Genomic DNA, 6,638 nt, shown 5'->3' with positions numbered 1-6,638 from the left:
AAATCCAACGTAGATACACACATGTAACCATAAGTGGGTGTGGCTATGCCCATTTCCCAAAAATTTATAATATTCTTATTTTTCTTCTGAAAATTATTGTAAATATCAATTTTGAGTGAATTATCTTCAGTAATAGTTACTAAAATATCGCAGTTTTCGTATTTCTGGAAATTACCGTTATATGGGAAGTGGGCGTGGTTAAAGTCCGATTTCGCCCATTTTCAATACCAACCTACCTTGGATTAAGGGAAACCTACATACCAAATTTCGTTGAGATATCTCAATTTTTGCTCGAGTTATCGTGTACACGGACGGACGGACAGACGGACAGACGGACAGACGGACGGACAGACAGACATGGCTTAATCGACTTCTCTATTCATTCTGAGCATTTATCTATACATTTTTCCATATCTATCTCGATTCGTTTTGGCTGTTACAAACAACCGTTATGTGAACAAAATTAATATACCCTTGTGCACAAGCGCGCTCGGGTATAAAAAGTAGTTATTGTATAGTCTTTAAATTTAACCTTCATTTGGGTTTACCAGGGGGTTTGGGAGAAAAGCGCAAGTCTTCGTCGGTTACTTTATTACATATCTTCTGTAACCCCCCCCCCCATTTGGGTCCTTTATACTCCGCCGTTTGTCCAACATAAGGCCTCATACTCAGCAATCGAAAAGACTCGAAACTGGTGACTAGGAGGGCATCATTCGACCAACCCTATACAGGTTTTTTTTTCTTTTTGTATACAAAATCTAAGAAAAAATACACCTGAAAAAGAGGTTCGTGCCGCATGTGGAATGACTTTTGTGTTGTGACTTTTGGCAATTTTTCTAAGGGGTCCCTGGGGAACCATAGGGGCCCTAGGTGGTCGGGAGTAACATTTTTGTCAATGGCGGTTCATGCCCTCTCCAAAAATCCTTATAATTAATAATTATAATTAATGGTCATTTGTAACAATAAATTGGCTAAATTTTTTACAAATAAATTTAGGTCGGGGCGCATATGCGCAGGATTTGGCATTACAGACAGCCAACGAAAGAAATGTGATCCCCCTACTTATACGCGAGTCATACCGCAGCTCTTAATCTTTGCAATAGTACCAAGATACGAGAGCAACAGCAGTAATTGTAGTAAAAACCCTAAACCTCAATATTGAGGCCGTAGACCAAACTGATCCCGATAGTTAGTACATACTTCTCGCCTAACCAAATTGTTGTAAATTTGGAAAACAACCTCAAGCTGTTGAGTATGAGCGTAAGACAAGCTAAAGGAGATATGTATACTCGTTGGCGGAGATTTCAACAGCAAATCACCTGAATGGGAATCACACGAACTGGGCACGCGTGGAAGCATGCTATCAGATACGATGGGCTTCCCTAAATCTCACAGTATTTAATGTCGGCAACACATCCACGTTTCACAGAGTAAATGCTGCATCCGTAATAGACGTTACTTTCGGATCGAAAATGCACTTTAAAGCCTCCAACTGGAAAGTGAAGTGACCACCAATATATATATCTTCGAAGAAAAGACCATGATAGCCTAACGCCAGATTTAAACCGTATAAAGTAATCTACACAGTTTTAACGATATAACATCAGGCCACGGCGTAGAATTTGTTACAATACAATACCAAAACGCGGTCGAATGAAAAAACACCACACCAGCTGTGGATCACTGAAATCTCCATTCTGCGAATAGCCTGCCTGGCTGAGCAGAGAAAGGCGACCAGAAACTCAGGGAGATCATCAGGAACACTACAGAACATACAGAAGAGATCTTAGAATCGAAATTACGAGAAGTAAGTCGCAGAATTGGAGAGAGCTCTGCGATGAAGTTTAAAATTATCCCTGGGGAAATCCTTATAAAAAATTCTAAAAGAGACTCAGTGGCCAAAAGTAAGTAAGTACGAGAAAAATCGTCAAGGCATAAGATAGTACAGGAGAGCAGGAACGTTAGACGTCAAAAACGCTTTCAATACTGCCCGATGGGATAAAATTTTACAAACTTTTGAAAAGAGGCAAATACCTAAGGGGTTACACAAAACTATAGAAAGCTACCTCAGCGTTCGCATCTTACTAAACATATGAAACTATCGTTGGAACAAAGCTTTACATAGTGTCAGCAGGAGTTCCACAAGGCTCTGTCCTGGCACCATACCTATGGAACGTTATGTACATATGACGAGCTGCGTACAGAACTGCTAGAAGGAGCGCAAATCATTGGGTGTGCTGACGATATAGCAGTAATACCATCGAACGCGAAGCTTAATGAGGTAATATGCAATGATTCCATCAATAGAGTAGAGCATTGGCATTGGAAAACAGAAGCAATCTTGAGGTATTTTCCGCTATCTTAAGAAAAGTGAAATAAAAAGAAAAACTTGTAGAGAAACAAACCTTGACGAATGGCAGTCCCGGTGGGAACAAGCCGATGGACACACAGTGAACAAGGAGACTTCAGTTACGGTTGCCAGACGTACTGATTTTATCAGTACAGTACTGATTTTTCAACTTTCGTACTGATTTTATTCATTCATTCAATCAGTACGCTAATGTGCTGATTTTTTTTAAATTTGTACTGATTTGTACTCATTTTTCAATTCTGAGCAATCAAATTTGTAATAGAGCTCTTCCCACCGAGCTTGGTACACGGTAACTCGGTGATCGGTAATTTTTGCCCATGTATTTTGTTTGTGTAATATTATTTTACACAAAAAAAAATACTTTACGATTTGCTTAAGTTTTTTACATAACGTTGCAACTTTCTAAAAATTTACTGTAAAATGTAAGAAGAAAATAATTTAATTAAAGTTGACATGTTTTAGGTAATGTTTGATATGCGTAAGAAATTAATACAAAAGAGCAATCGTTTTATGGGCATATTGCGGGTCATTATTTACCAGAGGGCTGACATTTTTTGTCGAGTGTTGTTAGTTATCTCGAAACTAACTTTCAGTTTAAAAACAACAAAGTTGAAAAAATAATTTAAGCTATGAGGAAATACGGATGCAGTCCTTAAATAGAGGTCTCTTTCCACAGTTTGAATAAATATGTAATTTTGTTTTTTCCATACCACGTTCAAACGAAGCACCTGAGAGGAACTAACTTAAATATAAAGTTTACTTCCTGGCGAAAAGAGAGAAACCGACTTCTAATTAAAATTGTAGAAAGTGAACTTCAAATTAAAAGTTATATTAAAATATGTATAATACTTAGAGTTCTTTGACTATTTAAACACTGAAAGTGGAAATGATCTCATTATTGCTATTAAAAAATGTCATGTATATAAAAATTTGATATTTGGGCAGCAACAGATGAGCAGAGTAATAATAGACACCAGCGGAGTACAATAATAATATGTGTTGCTTTATTAATTGCTGATAGAGAACTAACTAGATTAACAACAGTGTGGTAATTCATTTGTTTTAGTACTGTATACTTCATTTAGTACAAAATCAGAGTTGCTTCAATTCTCCCTCTTTTTGTAATAAATCGAATAATTAAAAAGTTTAATAAAAGAAGTTAGATATATAAAAAAGTTAAGGAGNTAAAATAATTTATTGGCTCCTGTAATATTATAAAGGTATCTCGTACTTCATGTTAATGTGTATACTCATTTTAAAATGAATACTAGTTTTATTTTTTATGAACAACATTTTATTTATAAACGGGTAAGGCTTCCTCAAGTGGTCCCCGAATTTACCAAGATTAATATTTTTCAATGATATTCAGGCAGCGCCGAGTTTTTTAGTCGAAAAGTACACTGTGTAAATTTTGTTGCAAAATTCCAAATTGTCTTTTTATAAACAATTGAAAATTTGTGCAGTGTTTTGGAAATTTTTATTTTTCTTTGAAAGTAAGTGGACGAATGAAAAAATTTGTTTGGGTGCAGATTTAAAAAACATTAAACTATACAATGAAATTATTTGCGTTACAAAATTTTGTTTTGCTTTTCTTGGTAATAATAGTATAATCTTGGTAAATTCGGGGCCCACTTGAGGAAGCCTTACCCATACCAAGATATTATTAAAAAAAAGTACTCTGACGTTTCAAAGTATTATCTGCTACTTACATTCATAATTCTTCTTGGAATAAAAGTGTACTGAAAAGTACTGATTTTTATAGCATGAAAAAGTCGAATGTCTTGATTTCGCGCCAAAAACATCTGGCACCCCTAACTTCAGTCAATATCTTTATGGTCTCAAAATAAGGTCAGAACCCCTTTGTGAATAGTGTTCTGAGATTGAGTCCGCAGAACACACAATTTTTTATTGCTACGCTTGAAAAAATGGGTGGGATAAATGCAACGCAAATCTGGATGAAATATTAGGTACAGAAAATCTCGTAACCATTAAGTTAAACGAGCCCAGAACATTGGAAAACTTGTGCCCAAAAAATAGCTCAATTATGCGAGCCAAGCAAGAGAGAAGATGTAGGATCAACAAGTGAAGGAAGTACATTCTAAATAGGCGTGGCCATTTACAGTATGGCTACATTCTGGTGAAATGCGAAAGCGGTGATGATGATGTGATGAGTAGCAACCCTACTCCAACGTCCATTATAAAAAAAAGTCTGGTTTATCTTAGTTTAATTTAATTTAGTTCAATTTAATTTTGCTTGATTTTATTTTATTTATTTTAACTCAATTTAATTCATTTATTTCAATTTAATTTTTTTTTTCATTTTATACATACATATCGTCGCTCGAATAAAGAAACAGTGTAAATGCCACATACACTATTATTCGATAATTGCACCATTGGATAGACAATCCTTTAATCTATTAGAAAAATCTTTAGTTTTCTTAAATATCTCTTTGGCTTACTAATTTATTCCCGAAAAACGAAATTGTATTTGTATGGTTTGTAATGGTTTATAAAAACTTTCAATTCGTTTTTCTCAAAACTATACTTTTCATGTTACACTATTTCATTATTCCAGCGACGATATGTATCTGCATAAATACATACTCTACGTTAATTGTATTTTATTTAATTTCGCTTAATTGAGGTCGATTTCGTTTCATTTTGTTTTATTTATATTTTATTGTATTTTTATTTTATTGTAGAAGGTTATAAATTCGTCGGAATATGTATATATATATTTCTTTATTTTTTTAACTTTAACAACTTTGGACTACGTTAACCGATTTCTATAATGCTTTTTTAAAGGAAAGATGGTACCTGCGAGCAGGTCCCATACTAATTTGGTTTAGATCCGATAATTGGTTCATGTAGAAATTAACGGCACTCTTAAATTTTTAAATGAGAATTGAAGTCGATTTGGTTGTTTGCTTAAAAAATACTTGTATTTAATGTTTTTTTCTTCACTTTCATTTAAATACTTTTAATTTACTGTAACCTACTTAATTTCCTCCAATTTCTTCATATCAAAATTTCATGTTATTTTAAGTTGATACGTCAGTCCTATTCCTGTTGTTATTATAAGAGTATAGCAATTGGCCAAAATAATTTACGGAATGCTGTTGGGATGACAGTGCTTGGCCAGATATAAATCTGCGACGTTTGGTGACGTAGACCCGACTGCCCTTAATTAACAGTTGTTGCATTAAAATCCATTTATGTTTAAACTCGCAAATACAAAATACATGCATATAGTGCATACACACACATATGTACATACATAAGTGGTTGTTGTTCTTGTAGCAGCATACATACATAAGTTGTTGTTGTTGTTGTTGTTGTTGTTGTTGTTGTAGCGGCTACAACAACCCCGCCCAGATCGGCTGATATCTCAGTCGTTGTCGTCGAGTTCCACTAACGGCAGCCCCAAGAAGCGTGCAGCCTCTCTGGGGTCAGTCCATAGGGACGACGCCGTTAGGGTTGTGGGGTTTTCCGGGCATGCGAAGAGATGTTTCGAGTCGGGAGGGGTCTCTCCGCATGCCGGACATTCGTTCGGCACATCCGCATTTAACCAACACAGGTAGGAATTTAGCCTGCTGCAGTAGCCAGAGCGAAGTTGGGCTATTGTCCTTCTGGTCTCCTGAGGCAGATGGAGCTCCGTCATGTCAATGTTCGGTGTTTGTGTGCCTAGAACAGCATTCACAGGTCTTGAGTCTACATAACTCGAGACTGCGTCCCTGTGAATGCCGTTCAGGGCCTGTCTATGAGCTGACGGGTCCAGAGGTTGCTTAAAGAACCTCTGGACTTCGTCCGTCAGTTCATATAGATGCCTCCTGACGTGCCTCGGCGAGGGCTCCTTTGCAAGCAGCTGTCTATTTGGGTGGCCACATCTGTGGCTCCCAACAAGAAACTGCTTGAAGAGCATCGTGTTGTGCTCCCTAATTGGGAGCATTTTTGCCTCATCGTGGAGGTGGTGTTCTGGTGTTATCAGGAGGCATCCTGTCGCTGTCCTGAGTGCTGTATTTTGTACCGTCTGTAGCTTCGTCCACTGCGTCCTACTAGTCCCCGGCGGCCACACTGGTGCTGCGTAATTTACAACCGGCCGGCCTATAGCCTTGTATGTTGCCAGCAACGTTTCTTTGTCTTTGCCCCAAGTACTGCCGGCTAGCGACTTGAGGACCTTGTTGCGGCTCTGTACTTTATTGACAATAGCGGTTGAGTGCGCAGAGAAGGAGAGCAGGCTGTCGAATGTTACTCCGAGTATTTT

This window comes from Rhagoletis zephyria, unplaced genomic scaffold (genome assembly GCF_001687245.7).
Source record: "Rhagoletis zephyria isolate East Lansing unplaced genomic scaffold, Rhagoletis_zephyria_1.1 Rzeph_scaffold_01067, whole genome shotgun sequence".
Lineage (NCBI taxonomy): Eukaryota > Metazoa > Arthropoda > Insecta > Diptera > Tephritidae > Rhagoletis > Rhagoletis zephyria.
Note: the sequence above shows the minus strand (reverse complement) of the source record.